The sequence below is a fragment of the Meleagris gallopavo genome, chromosome 3 (genome assembly GCF_000146605.3).
Source record: "Meleagris gallopavo isolate NT-WF06-2002-E0010 breed Aviagen turkey brand Nicholas breeding stock chromosome 3, Turkey_5.1, whole genome shotgun sequence".
Classification (NCBI taxonomy): Eukaryota; Metazoa; Chordata; class Aves; order Galliformes; family Phasianidae; genus Meleagris; species Meleagris gallopavo.
In genome coordinates this window covers 79,073,305-79,090,336 of record NC_015013.2, presented here as the reverse complement: position 1 = coordinate 79,090,336, position 17,032 = coordinate 79,073,305, and the positions used below count along the sequence as shown (strand labels likewise).

Below are 17,032 nucleotides of genomic sequence, written 5' to 3'. Positions count from 1 at the left end.
TTTGGTATAATGTTACCTTCAGTGAAAATTGCCACAGCCTTGAAGACCTGCTAATTTCTACAAGCTGCTGAGGATCTGACCTCGCACAACCCAACATAGCTCACTTAGCAGACAACCAATGTTTAGTATTATTTTCAAATTGACTGGTCTGTCTCTTGAAATTTCGGCAGGTTTGCATCTCATAGTTCCAAGGCTTCTACTGTTCTGGTTCTCTTTCCTCCCATGCTTATTGAACAAAGACAAGGAAGTATCTAATAGATTAAATGGAAGTCTGGTTCAGCAGACTAATGCCTTAATCTATGAGACCCTAAGATCAAGCAGACTCAATTTCAAGTCCTGCCACTATTAATTTAACTATTAGGAATGTTGCAGGTACTGAGAGTCTGCAGGTGTTTGCTGTTGGGGTAACAACTTGCACCTTTACTCTCCAGTAAGGCACACTTCAGTGCAAAAAGACACCTTCCGTATTTAGGGCACATTCACAGAAACAGTCATGCCCCAGGGAGCATGAGTTTGACCTATTCTAGTGTTTCAGGAGATGTAGTTTCGCAGCCAGAGTGAGGATGGTGGTACAGTTCAACACAGCAATTTTATAACTTTATACTTGCAATGGGATGCAGTTGTGTTTGTGGTGTACGCTAAGTTTTTAAGAGTCTCTTGTGTCACCTTTTAAACTTATGTCAGGATTGCTTCAAAAAATCAGATGCATGGCTTTCCTGATGGTCAAAAAGCAGTACTACGGTCATGAAAGCTTACAGATGGACATATAATGGGTTAAAACTGGCAACATAAACCTAAGAAATACTAACGTGGCTGTAAAGTACTCCTTCCGTAAAGTCCTCCAAATTTGTGCCTCCTACACCCTACATTTAGCTTATTTAAATAACTTTTTGCTATGTGACAGAAGAATGAATACGTAAGCATGAGCACGTGTAGATGTATTTAAAAAACCACAGATTTAAACATCATGGGCTTAGATCTGCTGCTTTTCTGTGTCCTGTCTGTGTTCACATATGCACACTGATGTGTCTTTTGCCTGTATTTAGCATACGTGTACAGTAAGATAACTGTGAAGTCTGTACTTTAGCTTTTGATGGATTTTTTTTGTGAAGTCTTTTCAAGGCTTCCCAGATAATTACTCGGCTATTCGCAATTCGTGTTCATGAATTCATGAGCAGATGCAATAATACTTATCTGTTTAATGATATACAATATTATTTCCCTTGGGGAAAAAGATATATTTGAAATACTTTGAAAAGAAATAAACAACAAGGCTTGTAATTAAGTGTTGCTATTTTAAGTGGAATTGGTTTCAACCATCAGCAGTCTGTCCTTCTCAGCCTTTAGGAGCTGCTGCACATGATGAAAAGTTTAACTTGTCAAGTATAAATTTAGATGTGGAGTTCGGAATATCAAACTCCACGAGTGATAATTATCAGCACCTGGAAATAATTTGTACCAGAGAGTTAAGAAATGAGTTTTCCCTTTCTGCAGTTAGGGAGTTTTTAGCATCCCAATCACTGGAATGTTCCCTGGAGCTTACAGCAGCATGGCTTGTGGTTCATTCCCACTAGTAAACATGGCACCGAGCAATTAGATTGTCATTAGAAGATGAACATTAGCTTTGTAAAATAGGATTAAGAATAAGCTGAGAACAAATGATCAGCTAATGTATGCAGTTTGTCACTAACACTGTATGCTCAGGCTCCAGTGCAGGGCCCATTGAAGGTAGAGGAATGTGTTCTTTGGGGTTTCAATAGCTGCTGGCTCAGGCACACATTCTGATTTTCCTTTAATTTTATAGCATTCATCCTTGAGAACCAGGGAAACTTTATAATTGGGTAGAAGTTGCTCCTCCTCCAAAGCGCAGAGTAGCAGGATGTTGTGCTGGAAAGCCCGTGAAGGCAAGAATTAATTTATTCCTCTGACCTGTAGGCAGACTGCCCCTGAAACACACTCTTCTAAGATCACTCTTCTGTTTCCTTCTTATCTGTGTGCAGATATCATCTAAACATCTTCTCCAGTATCTTCAAGGCTGCATCGTTATTGCCTAGTTAAATATGATTTTTCCCTACTGTTTTAACATTAGTATAAGCAGTACAAGGCATTACCACAACAAAATATGTGTGTACATTATCTTAGTGAAGCTAGCAACATTGCAGCGTATGAACAAAAGAATTACTCCATTTAAAGACGTGTGATTTTAAAATTGCAGAAAACAGAATTACAAACTGTAGTAGTGGGAAATGGGGCAAAAATGTAATAAAGTTTCACACGTACATAGTCAATGTAAATTGAATATTTATTAGATAAATTGTAGTATTACATCATTTCTGTGAATTTCACTAGAGTGCAAGAAGTAACATGTTAATGTTTGTTAATGACTTAATTGCGCTTTATAAACTATTTATGAAGTCTAGTGTGATAAACAAAAAAGGTTTAATGATGAGACAGAAAGTTTCTGCATATATATGAAAATGGAAGTCTTTAGCAAGAGAAAGAATTGAAAATAAAATACAGTGTATCTCTTGTATCTCTGGAAGAGTGCTTCTCAGTGCTTGATTGAAGGCAAATAAATTAATCCAATATTTCATTATCTGAGAATGATGAGTTGCGCAGAGTAACTGAATTACAGGCTTTCAGTTGTTACTTTCTTTAGTCTATTATGTGAACGTTTCACGTAATTATGTTTATTAGATAGTATAGATTTAGCTTAATCTAGGAAGTATATAATGGAAATATAATTATAGACAAGAAAAATGGGAATTAAACTTATGTAATTTTCTTTTATTGTACTAAATGTTTCTGCAATTAAAACTCTGCTGAAATTATTTGAGTTTAGAATTTCATTTCGTTGTAATGGGTCTGAGTTATTAAACATCTGCCAGATTAGGACCATCGTATATAATTTCAGAATCAGAGCCATAAACATCAGAAGAACTACTCGTTTAAATACAGTTATTCATATGTTAAAGCATTGACATGAACAGGCATTATAGGAAGGCTGTTAAGTGGAATACCTGAGTTTCAGAAGCACTCAGTGCTAGTCGTGTAATGGCAGATACGCACTATGTTTTACTGCTCTCATTAAACTGCTAGTGGGAAGTAATTAGAAAAAGGTGGTATATAGAAATCACTTGTCTTCCTGAGATGTCTTTTTTCTTTTCATGTGATTCGGTTCAAATTAGTTTGGTATTGTATGTCTTGGACAGTGTCTGAAATATTTCTGTTGCTGATTTACCAAACACATCTCTCTTTTTTTCTTTCTTTTCTTCTTCTTTTTTGAGAGGGGAAAAAGAAGGGAAAAAGGGGGGTGGGAAGGCATGAATGAGAGATTGAATTTGGGAGTGATCTTTCTCTTGTTACATGATGTGAAGCATGTGTGGGAAATGTTTTCATCTTCAGAAGTCATTTGCCCCATGCAGAGAATGCTTGAAATGAAAATAACTTCCCAAATTAAAATAGAATGTGTAGGGCTTTTTTTTTTATTTATTTACAGACACTCAGAGACATAGCTTCTCTTACACGCACTGACTAGTATTTGCTAGGGAATTCATTTTCTTTGTACTCTCTTCTTGTCAAATGTCACATTTCTAAGATACTGCTTGATAAACCTTAAATTTGAATTGTTTTATCAAAAACATTTGTTCTTTTATTCTACTTTATGAATGAGTAATTGTTCTTTATATACAGATTGTATATTACATAAATTCAGTCTCAGCCCCTTCACCTCCAGTATTGTTAAAATATAACAAGGAACCAATTGGGTTTCCCACTTGTTCCAGGGAATCACGACGACTTCTCCAATCACTGCTAATAATTCCATCTTTTCCTTTTTTGAATCTTTTCCTTTTGCTCCCATTTTAACTATGATTTCTTACATCTGGTTGAATATTTTTCTTCTGTTATTATTATTTTTAAAGTAGAGAAGCAAATAATTTCATCCTTTTAGATTGATCAACAGAGTTGGGAGCTTGGATGCCTGGTGTTCCCGCATCTCCTCTCTGACCTGGATGTTTCCTTCCAGAATCCCTGAGATGTGTCTTAGGACCATTAGTCCCACTATTTTTGGAAGCTGCATAGTGCCTGTTGTAGTCTATTGAAAAGTGGTCGTCCCTGCTTCATTAAGTAATCTTGCTGTCAATCCTGCCCCAGCTGTGAAATCGATGCTCCAAATTTTGCACTGCAAAGAAGCTTGTTTCTGTGACAGTCTGGATGCTCACATTCACTGTGTGCCATTTCAGTGCTTTAAATCCACAAACTTTCTATCTCTGTGTCCTGGCTCATAGCTGACTTTGAGGAAAAAAAATCGCTTTGATAAATGCTGAATATAAAAGATACTGTTCAGTCAAACAAAATGTTCCTAGATTTACTTACAAACGTAACTAGGTAACAATATGTAAAGAATACTCTCTCTGTTTTATAGTTAATTGTATTTAAGCTTTATCAGCAAAGCTGTAGATTTTTTTTCTCAAAGCAAAGCTTAATATGTAAAAAGTAGATAGAGTGGTATATGGTTATTATCTTGTAACGCTATCAAATCTGGCTGAAGGTTCAGGTTTTCTGTACAGAGCAAGGAGATAACTTCAAAAGCTGGAATAGTTTCTAGTTTGGAGAAGCAGTCAACTGAGAGAACTTAAAGATCAAAGCCAGAATATCTGATTTTAATGATGCAGAACATATGCTTCACCAAAAACCTTTTGGATTAAAAAAAGTTAATGTAATCAAAAAGAATTGAAGTCTTTGTTTGGATCTGAAAGCAGTGTGTTGAAGCACTAAGTATAATGTCTTATAATGTGGTGTTACTGTAGTTGTGTATGAAAAGTGAGCTACAACAAAGTTAAGAGACTGGCAAACTTGGCACTAGGAAACTTTTGTTTTGAAGTTCCAAAATATTTTTGTTGAAGAGCCCTTAAGAATCTTGTTTTGATGAAGAGACTGCGGATGCGGATAGACATAAAAAGCAAGATTGTTCTCTGGGAACTTGATTAGCCTTATTCAATAACTGAGAATCCAGGAAGTTCCTCTGGAGAGTTTTCGATTTACAGCGAATGCAAAAAAAGACCAGATAAAGGAACACAGACGTATCTGCAAGAGTAAAAAACTGCCTAAGGGTGGAAAAGTTTCCTTTCGTTGCAGTTTGATAAAGGGAGCTAATGTAGTCCCTATGCTAGGACAGAGCAGTGTTGATAAGATCAAATCCATGGATGAAAAATGATATTAAATGAATTCTAAATTTAATGAGAAAAAATTACTGGACGAGGAAGCTGGCTGAGAATTCTGCTCTTCAGTAGCTTCTCAGGGTCTTTTGCTAAGTCCCTTGAAGTCAGTGGAAGCTTTTCTTGATTGATGTGAGTTTGTATGAGCACCTGTAGGAATGCACAAAATGCATTTGAAAATCAAGAGCCCAGCTACAGTGTTTTGTTCACACGCATACGTAGCTGTATGTGTTTACCTATGGGATCTTAAGTATTGTATTCATGTCTTCAGCATTATTGCTCCTTTCTAACATACTCTGGAAGCACTGGGTTGATTACATTTCTCACTTGCCAAAAGCAATCAATTCTTGTCAATGTAAGAGTTTACTTTTTTTTTTTTTTTCCCCATCAGGACTGGCAGCTATTTTTCTGATATCTCTCATTTCTAATTCGGTGTGACAGTGCCATTTTATTTTTGTTGTGTTTCACTCTTTCTGATGTGTTTCCTGGAAGGTGTTATGAGGAGAAAGGACTGCTCCTCTTTTCTAAATCTAATAATGATAACACTCTGTGTTGATTTTTTTTTCACCCTTTTGTTAAATTTTGATTGAGACCAGCCCCTGAGTAGTGTAAACAGTCAGAGCGCTGTTTGCCTTGACAAAACCAGGCAGAAGTATACGATCCAACTCCAGATTTTTTGGGTCATGTCATTGGATGCCATGCCTGTTATGCTACCGCTGTTTTATTTTATGTGATACTAAACTCTATGTGTAGCTGGAAAGGCTCACCAAGGCCAATCAGACAGAAGGCTTGTCAAAGTATTAAAAAATATTCAGCGTGATGTTATTTTCAAGCATTTTGTGGATGGATGTTTGCTTTGGATAGACTACAGGAGAAATTTTTTCCCCCTCTATTTTGTGATGCGACTTTCAGGATTAAGGACTGGCAAAACTGTCGTGAGACCCCCTCTGTGATCACTGGGTACTTCTGAGCTAACCTTGCTATAAACTAACCTGGTTTGTGAGTGAGCAGAAGCAAGGCAAAAGAGCTAATCTCTGGTAGCTCGGCATCCCTATCTGTGACTGTGCTTATGGTATGATAGAGCTGCTTTCCTGGTTTCAGACACTACACACATTTTAGAGGCATGCTTTATTTGCAGGTTGTTCCACGCAACGAAATACCCTCAGTTTTAGACCTCTGCTTCTGCTCGGGTTGCCCATGCTAAACTCCATTTGAATCCTGGAACCACTTCTAAACCTCATGTCAGTTAGGTTCTTCAAGTTACAGGTCAGGTCAGGGCTTTTGAAGATGCTTGTGTTAAGGATCATTTTGTCTTGTGTTTTAGACCGTTGCATAAAGCTCAGTTGCAAGTACTGCATCAATAAATGCTTCATTGCTGACCATCACTGGGTGACAAATTGCTGATGACTGCTCAGTTGTGTTGCCAGGGCATCCTTGGCGCACCGGGGAGCTGAAGTCACCAGCTTGTTCACCTCTGCCCCTTGAGGCCACCTGGCTGAACCTGGAGTCAAAGGAACGTTTAAGAGACCTTTGTAGTCACTTTTAGTGATGTATAAAATGCCTTGATTGCAGGAGATTGGATACTTGGGTTGCTATGAGTTTTCTGGCTTTCCTTTGCCTTGAGGTTAGAAGTCAGATTCTGTCTTTCTGAGATGCCCAACAGCTGTTTCTTCAGTTATTCACTAATTGCTGGCCAGTGACTATATCTAATTCCCTATTCTTAAATGGAACCAAATGTTGGGTTTTTGGATTTAGAGGGAAGATTTTCAAAAGTCCCATGCAACACATATTCTGGATGGTGAGTTCATCTCTACACAATAAGCATGAAGCAAGTTCTCACAGCTGTGAAGCTCTGAGCAGTTGGACCTGCTAAGCCTGGATGTGGTGGCCGCCCCTGTGCTGCAGGCAGACAGCTCTTGTGCAGTAGCCACCTTGCTGGGGCCATGGTTCTCCAGCTTGTGGATTTAAATCTCCCCTAGCTATATCAACATGAGCCCTGCTGACAATACCCACGCTTTAGATTGTAGCAGAGACCTGAAATGCATTTCTAGTTGTGTATCTAATTGCTTTACTCTGAGGGAGCTTGTTGAGTGTTCTGTATTCTCTTATCTAGCCAGCTGCCTATATTAAAAATGTGATTTAGGTGCAGCAGAAGAAAAAGAGCGAGATCTTGCTTGATGAAAAGTAAAGGGGAAATCATAAATGTTAATGAAATCTAGCATTGAATTTGTGAGACTCCTGTTGCTCAAAGGGATGTTTAGGTAGAACATCAGATAAAGATAGTGAAAGCAGAAAATTATTGCCAGTAGGAAGGAATCGATGCATTGTTTCACTACTGAAACAACATTTTTCCAGTTCATTAGTTACTTCATTTAATTTTAGAAATATAGAGACATAGGGGTGAATTGATTGCAGTTGCCGGTGAAGCCACACAAGGAGTCCCATAAGAATGTGAAAAGAGTATAGTTCCTTATAATAGCAAAACAGCAAAAGCCCAATTAATCAGTGCTTCTTTGCAGATTTTAGACCAAAATTGGCATTCTACCAAACTGCCCTCAGAAGAGGTCTAAAACAGCTCAGGAAATGATTAAATGGGCACCTGGTCACAGATGTGTTCCTGCCAGACATACTGTCTGCAATGGTACATCCCAAAATGGCCCTACAGGGTCTGAAATGCAAGGGAGATGCACAGAATTTCTTTCTGGATTTGGAGAGGTAATAAAAATAAACCAGAAAAAATACACTGTATTTTTTCCTAATCCGTGACTTTCTTGTTAGTCATGTTTGCAAGTACTCATGTTCTTTGCTGATGTTTTTGTCAGTACTTCATTATTTCTCTCATCTTTTTGTCAAATCAGGCTGTATTTTGCTTATGTGCACTTAATTCTCACATTGACTTCATTCAGATGTTGTGTGGCAGGAGGATGTGACCCTCTTTTTCTGCCTGGTTGCAGTTGCTCACCTAAGGCAGTCAGAAATGATGGTACTGTTAGATCCCTGTAATACAAACTGCTAACGAGTTGCCTGGTTTTGCTCTGCTTTTTTGGAGGACTCTTGGTTCCACGGAACAATGATTTCATTCTTTGCTTCGTACTATTTAATGTAAGTTTGCATGCTAATAAATTTAGCACCAAGTTACTTTGCTGAGATGATGGAAACCTGCCTGGACTGCCCAGTGAGGAATGTTTCTGGTGCTGTTTGTTCTGGCCGGGTTTCAATAGGAAGGGAGTGTGATAAGGTAGCTCTGGTTTTCCTGCAAATGTGGAAGATTCTTTCTGCTGTAATTAGATCCAATTGTTCTAATTTTTTGCATGTTAATTCAGGACCATATGTAAGGTCATTGGCATTTCAGAAGTTTGACTAATTTGAATTTTATAGAATGCGTTTAGAAATCTGGATTTTTATTGTAAATTAAGAATGTTCCCATTTGGCTCACTCTCTTCTGTTAAAAGATTTGATTTCTGGTAGGAATTTTTAGAGGAAGGAAAAACAGAGAAAAACCCTCAAGAAATGTGAAAAAATATTTTTACGTTAAATATCAAAACAAACATTTCTTGTATTTCTTAAATATCTTAATGCTTAGAAACTTAAATGACTCTTAATTGAATACACTACTATTGTCGTATTTCCACCCTTACTACATATTTTTTAATATCAAAGTAAAAATTAATTTGCAGATCTCAGCGTGACTTCCTTGCTGTTTATTTCTGGCACTGCAGCACATTACAGATGGGATATATCCTATCTGTCTTTCTTATTAATATTTTTTCCAATTACTAACATATCTTCTTCATGACAGTAGGGCATGAATGTGAGTTTTGCTTTTTCTCACCTCTGCATCAATAGTGCTTCAACGTAAAAAACTGTAGTGAGGTGCAGCAGTGAGCTGTCTTGCATGTTTGTCACTAAAACAGTAGGCATCCAAAAATACAAACGACAGTGATTTATAGATGACCTTTAAGGCCAATCTGTATAAATTCTGATATTTTCTTTTGACTCTTGATAAAAATGTTTGGATGGAATTTATCTTGCCTGGTATGAGTAGTCCGATATTAGCAATAGAAGTCTAATCAGAGTGAGCTCAGTAGGTCCACTCAAGGCTGAATCATGGATGAACTGTTGCTTTGCATTTCTGTGATTTAGGTTTAGAGTGTGAAATAGGAAATTATTCTTCTTCTTATGGCAAGCTATAGGAGGCATAAGATTGAGTATTATGTCATTCAGATGGAAAAAATCAGTTCAGTTTAGCAATATGTAGCATTTTTTCTAAATGTGCACAGTACTTCACACAGCAGCCCTGATAAGCTAGTGGCATGGAAAAGCTCAAATGTTGTGGTTTTTTTTTAATTATTTTTTTTAATTTTACTTTTTTGGAAGACAGGTTGAGAAGTGTGAGAAAGAGAGGAAATGGATATTATCATTTCTTTCTCCCCCTGAACCTTTTATAAATGGTTTCCTGGTAACACAAGCCCTTGGTGTAGCAGATGGATTTTATGAGAATTAATCGCAATAATATTCTATAAAACTGTCCCAAATGTTTTCAGAACCCATTTCCTCCTCTTTATTTTTTTGATGTCTATTATAAGGACATGTCATAAATAAATGTAACGGCAGTTTTTCTCCAAGTAACAGAATTTTTTTTGCTTTTCATTTTCACAAAGGAATAAAAAAAGATTTTTAAAAGTGGACTTGACTGGAAATACCATCAGGAGGTTACTGTAAAGGAAGAAGCTGCATTGCTGAAACAAAATGACCAGACTCTACTTTCTGGTCTGCCATCTGTGATTCCTTGGGACACTGAGAAATAACGCTAGGGATAGGAATGGAAGAAATCACTCAGCACATTTTGATATGATCACATTAGGACAGAGTATATGGAGTTCCTTTGCTGTTTCCCAGCTGCTGCTCAGGCAGTGCTGGGAGCTGAATGCTTCCTTGCGTCATCTCTAACACTGACTCATAGGAGGAGAAATAAGAGGGCATGGTCCATGTTTATGCTGTGTCTTGGCAGTTGTATATCCCATCCAGCAGCCTCAGTAGTGCTGAAAAACTGGACAGGTGGGAACTTCAAGGTAAAGAAGCGACCTGTGGCTAGCTTGTTTCTTGGGAGCACTTTTCTCGCCCTTTTGTTCTTGGTTTGGGAACGTGAGAATTCAGGTCTTCAGAATTAGGTGAAATTGAAGATGTTCATCTTCGAGAAACAGACCTTACAGCTGTAAGTGTTGAGACCAAATGGAAGAATCCAAAACCAAACTCAGCTTCTAAAACAAAGTAATCCATATACAGGCAGATAGTAGGTTAATGACATGATCTAACAGCTAACAGACCTTTTTTTATCCTTCTCTTCCACAGAGATGCACGTTATTGTCTTCCTTTTGAGGCATATGAAATTACTCGAGTAGCAACTCCTGTTTCAGAAACAAAAGAACTGGCACAAACAAATAGAGCTTTTGGCTTTTCAAAAACATTCAACACTACCTTTTTGAATATGTCAGTAGAAACAGTGAGACTTCCATCTGACAAATAGGCAATGCAGTCACTTGGCTCCTTCTGTGATAATTCACTCTCAAGAAGTGCAGGCAATACCAAAGGATGTGCACTTAGAACTAGTCTGTGAGAAAATTAAATAATCACAGTTTCAGTAGCAGCTGTGGTGGAAACATTTCAGGGGAGTAGCATAATTATTACTGTCCTGTTGCATCTGGCTGGGCTAGGCGGGTTGGAGGAGACAACTTCTGGGACCCACATGAAATCCCAAGCTTTCAGAACGTATAACCAAGAGATTTTTCAGCTACGTGATCCATGGGTGGAGCATGCTATCTGACAGAGCAAGCAGCACTTCAGGACAGAGAACGTAATGTGAAGGAGGAAGCAGGCTTGTGGGAGCATATTGCACAGATACGGTTTGTAATGCAGGAAGAGGTTACTAGCAAATCCTTGCTGTCCCAGAGATCACCTCTGTGTCTGCAGCTAGGGATTTGGTAGCTTATAAGCCTCATGGAGATACATACAGAGGCTGGTGGTACAGAAAGAAAAAAATACATCCACAGAGTTCCTTTTTTTTAATTTGCTTTTTAAAAGTATACAGAATAGCATGTCTTTCCCCTTCCTGTTTCCAAACTTGATTTTGAAAGAACTGATTAAAGATCTTTTGTGAAGTTGCTTCAGGAGTTATTATAAATAACTTCAAGTGTTATTTATATGATAATGCGTGTGCTTTAATGGCATCTTTAAGCAGTTTTAAAAACTACTAGTTTTAGGCATTTTGTGTTCATTATTATTTATTAATGAGGTTAATTACAGTGGTAAGCCATGAAGGTCGGTCTGTGACTCTCTAGGTTTTGGATTGATTGATTATGGCAATATAGCTAAGAAGTACTGTTTAACTGAATTTATTTTATTATATTTAGTCTCGTTTTTTTTTTTTTTCCTCTTGAGTTTATGACCTGTTTCATTTTATACCAGCAAGAATTGGAACTTCCAGTTACTTCTGATATTTCCTGTTCTGACTTGTATGTAATTGCCTGTTTTTTTCTGTAGCTACATTTTTTTTTCCAATACTTCTTTGTTTAGTCCTCTGTTGTCAGGGCTGGGTGCTCAGAGCCCAAGAATGAGACACAGAATAGCATGGAATCTCGTGGTCATTCTGCATCTGGAGACTTCCAAAAACTTCCCGCTCCAAGACAGAGACCAGCCAGGAGTAGATTATCCAGTCTTCACCCTGTGTTCCAACCTGTAGACAAATCAGGAGCAAACCCAGGCCAGAAACTGATGGGTGCTGGACAAGACTTTGGCTGGAGTATAGTGTCATCTTTGTGGAGCTGCATGTTTATTTCAAAACTTCACCCCAAAGCTGCCATAGTATTAGCTTTAGATGGAGGTATATTGGTTATTTCCGTAAGTGACGCCTTTTGATTGTATGTGTCTGGAGTACCTGAGATGCTGTTTGGGTTGAAATACAGCACTGCTGAAATTTCAGGTTTGGCTTCAAGAAAATCTGATTGCTGAAGGACAAAAGGACGCATCAAGGACATGATATGCAGCTCCTACATTACAACATGTGTTCACATGGAACCACTTCCCATACACACTGAAAATAACAAACTGAATTGTGCTTGTTCAAGACTGTTCCACCAGTATTTCCCATGAGTGCAGAGATACTCAAATAAAACCTCTAAGTATGCAGTAGGAAGTACTGAATTCTGCGAGAAAGGAGAATGTCAAAGGTGTTGCCTCAGCTTAGATGAGATATAAAGAAAGTATATACACTTGGCAAGATTTATAATTTTTTTCATATTTGTCTTCTGTTTGAATCCTTCTGTGCTGTCATTAGAGATGAGACTTCTGATAGGCCTCTCTGCTTTTGCCTTCTTTTTCTCTGCTTAGATAGCACTAATTCCAGAAGGATCTTAGAACTGCAGGTGATAGACTGCTGTTTTTATTCATAGAGTGTATAAAGGATTACAGGTTTTCCTGCATATCCTTTGGGAAAAAGGATAAAACGCAGGTACATTCAGTCTCTTGACTTGCTTCTCAGACTCTTCCAACTAGTCTGATGTATGATGCAGGTTTTGTGTGGACTCCAGCTTTGCCAAGCTCGATGCGAGAACACTGTCTTTCTTCACAGGAGTCATTAAAGCAAACTGGCCTGTCCTCATTACTGTCCCCTGCTTTGCTGCTTTGTGGGGAGTTGTGTAGTAGAGTTACCCAATGCCTCCAGTGCATTGTTGGGGGTGCATTTGGAGGAGCTTTGCTGTGGGCAGTGGCCTTTGCACTGACAGTGGGAGGAGATTGATTTGCTCTAATGATGTTCAGCAACTTAACCCCCCCACCTCCCAACCCAGCATCTATGCATAGGATCAATATTAATTATTATTGCATATTTACATATGTACAAGACTGAAATGTGAAAATGCTGCAGCTGCAACTGTCGGTAATTGCTGAGACTGTTGATATTATTGAGTTATGCAGATATACCTGCCTCTGCCATTAACTTGTTTTCCAGAGTGTGCTGTTCATCTGTTTCAGACTGTCTAAATGCATGCTTGCCTTCATTACTTGGTACTGCAAATCAATAATAAGGGATAAGTGCCTACATGACACAGACTGACTCACATCCCAGGTATATTTATTTGTTTCCAACAGTTAGATGTTGCTTTCAGTGTTGGCCTGGTTATTAAATGGGATTTGCATAGTCTCTACGTGATTATTATGCAGATGCCTCGTTGCCTTTCTCTTTGTAAATATTCTCTTGTTCTTTTTTCTTTTCTTTTCTTAGATTTTTTGTTGTAGTGATTTTTTCCTTACTTAATTTCACTGCAAAAAGAAGGCAATTATGTACAGTTCATAGGTTACACAGCTTAAGAGTAAATAAGACAGAATACTAGTGCTACTCAGATGAGTTCATGGGTATTCCTCTGTGCATCCTACTTGTACTGTAGATGATTTAGGACTTCCCCATCCAGTTTTCAAACACCAGCATATTTTTTTCACAGACTAAATAACACCCAGAGCTTCCAAGGCTTCCTGTTTGTCTCGGGTCTCTTGAGTTGGCACAGCTTCTCCAACACTACGTAGGCTAGCTTTCTATTTACAATGTCAACTTACTTCTTCACTCTTTTCAAAAAACAGTAACAGAGAGCAGTTGGTTGGTATAAATGGTATATCTATGCATGTAATGTCAATACAATCAGAGGAGAAACCTACATATTTCTCAGCAATAGGAGTTTCATTAGAGAACACTAATATCTTTGACTGTAGCTTGTAAAGAAATAATGATAAAAGGCAACTTGATGTTCCTGCTTTGCAAACAGAGTGACTGAAGGCATGCTTAATTCCAGCCTCTGCTTTAATGTGGGATTAATGTATTCTTTGTATTAAACATCTTGTGATTATGTAGTGTTAGAGATTAGGTTCTTTGTCCAACTCTATTGTCACATTTTGTAGTGAGAGAAAAATATTACAAAACATTTTAGTCATAAAGTTATTTACATTTTACTGCCAATAAAATATTCTGCCAGAAAAGTTCCCTGCATGATTGGTCTGAAAATATCGTACAGAAGCATTCATAAGGCTCCTTGCAACTCAAGTCTCCTACACTGGTTGCTGTCCTACAAGGACTATAGGTACTTTAAAGAAGAGATTACGATGGCACATGCCTCCCACCAATGCATTTCTTCCTCCAATTGCATTTACTCCTTATTTTGACTCTTTACTTTGGCCTTACCCATCTCTCAGTGTAATCCTTAAAGCATCCTCCTTGACAGGTTTGGTGCTCATCTTTCTTATTCCTGTATTCAATCAGAGTTGATTGAATTTCTTAGTGCTGACACTAACAGTAGCCACAAAATAGTTTTTTACTTCTTGACTCAGTTGCCTACAAGGCATTTTTACGGACAAAACAAACATACTTTTTTAGTCTGTTATGAAGGTATCAATGCTAGAGCTGTATTTGACAATAATGTGCTGAATTAAATATCAGTGTCTACCACAAAAGATAATATTAAAGAAATAGCAAGTTTGTATGACCATTATAGATGAGTGTGTAAACCATGGCTTATCACTAAACTTGTAAGGAAAATGGTCTGGATCCAGAGACATTTGGTTTTCATACATCACAGATATATAAAAATATACATACTTTCATTTTGAAATCAGATAGTATCTTCAGCAATGGGTTACGTGCTGTATAAGGATATGTAATATGGGATAACTTTGGGGCAAATTTATCCCTGAAGGTTTTGATTTTAGTCTTAAATTTGATTTCTTTCACATCGCTTGACTTAAAAATTCCATGTATTTAGTTATGTTATTTATGTTTCCCTGCAATTAGGGAAGCACCAGCAAATATTTTGCTGTTACTTTTCATCCAGTTTACCATATATTTCTGGGGCAGTCTTTTGTATCTGATAGGCATTTCAGTTTAGCAGTGTTGAAGTTGTGATGAGATTACATTTAGCAGAAATCATACATTGATAGTAATAACAAACAACTGCTGGACTATCTGAAGATATCTAACTGTGCTCTGCAGAGTGGCCCACTTATCTCCTGCATTACAGCCCAAGTGAGATGTAGTTTCTTGATCTCAATACTGAGAACAGTACAATATCTGCACCTTGGGGAGAGAGAATGAGACAAATAGAGTGAATTAGAGAGTGCAATACCGAACTGATGTGCTTGCAGATGAAGGCATTGTAGAGATCTCTTACAGTAAACCTTGTCAGCTGATTGTAGTGGCGGTGTTACCAATCAGTGACGCTAACTGGGACCCCTGGTTTACTTCTGAAATTAAAAAAAAAGAAAAACAAAAGAAAACCCCAAAAAACAACTTGGAAACATCTTTTAGAAAGCACCAGTTTTGTTCACGTTTACATCACAGAAATGAAAACGAGACAGTTGAAGAAAAGTAATGATGAAAGGGAGCACAAAACATGAGACGAGACTTAAGCAGCTTTCAGTCTTGTCCATAGAACAAAACCCTCCCTTTGCTGTCAAGGTGCTGTGTTTGTTTTAATCCTTTTTCAAGGAAAACATAAGTTTCTGCTGCATCTGTCTGCAGCGTGCGTAATGTAGAGCTGTTTCAGTGATTTTAATACTTGCTGACCTAAGACAGCAGCTAGAAATATCTATCTAAATGGTAATAAGAACTTTGAAGGTTAATCCGTGGTAGTGTTCAAAATACTCAAATGGGAGTTTCATTTTGTCTTGTTCTGGCTATTAAAAGTAAGTAAATCCACAAGTTTCTGATAGAATTGTTCTAAAGGTAAATGACAGCTTTTGCCAGTAGTTTCAGTCAGGCAGATTTGCAACATTGCTGTTACCATAATCTCTGGTCTGTTTGACAGGTGTATACAAATCTGTGTATTTAAACAGAGCTGTTGGACAGTAAACACTGAACGCAGGCTGCAGAGTTGATGCAGACTTCCTGCAGATGCCCAGCCCTCAGTGTAGCAGAGAACTGTGACTGAAGACAACAGTGCAACTTTTAAAATAATTTCTGTTGAAGAAGCTGAAAGAGATTTCTTTCTTTTTTATCAATCAATCCTTAAAACACGTTCAGACACGTTGTTTTCATAAAAATTGTCGGAAAAATAAATGACATAAATGCTAACGTTTGAGGCAGTAAAGTCACAAAGTTCCTTCGTTGCTGCCTCTGAATCATGTGTTGGGTTGTGAAGTGTTACTTGAGTTTAAACAGAGTAAATCCTCCTCACTCTGTATTCTTGATGAAGGTACAGGAAATGCAGTGCTACTGCAGAAGTATCAGATGTGGACTGCTGGTTACAGTGCATTTGGGGAGTATTAAAATCACTGGTTTTAGGGTTAAAGAGGTTTCAAGAAGAGGGAAAAAAACATCCTTGTTATGATATTGCTTGCTGCAGACTCATGTTCAAAGACCTGAGGAGTTTAAACACTTTCTTCACTAAAATTTACTATTTGGTTCACATTTCCAACAGGTTCTGGTCCAGGCTTTTGGAGTGGGACCTGCAGCTTTTATAGGGATATAAGGGCTATCTGTTAGCATCATAAGCACTGCAGCAGAATGTGCTATTTATGGTAACAAGAAACTGCTTGACTTATTAGATCTTTTAACACTCTTTCAGCTGTTGTTATGTCTCTTGTTAGTCACAATTAATGTACCTTTCACGTGAAAGTCTGACTTCATAGGTAAATAGAGGAAGTCTGCAGAAATTTCTGAGTAGGAATGCAGATGTTTAATGGATGTTTAATTTCTTTGTACTAACTAAAATGTCATTTATATGACACAAAAGTTTTGGAAAAAACACATTTTTCTAAATTTGTTTTTCAATTTT

The 17,032-nt window shown here is 37.7% G+C and overlaps 1 protein-coding gene across 5 annotated transcripts in view; it reads left to right on the top strand.

The window, feature by feature from the left end:
- TRPS1 (transcriptional repressor GATA binding 1) overlaps nt 1-17,032 on the top strand; it is a 173,550-nt gene that overhangs the window by 72,661 nt on the left and 83,857 nt on the right. The gene's annotated exons all lie outside the window — the stretch shown is intronic.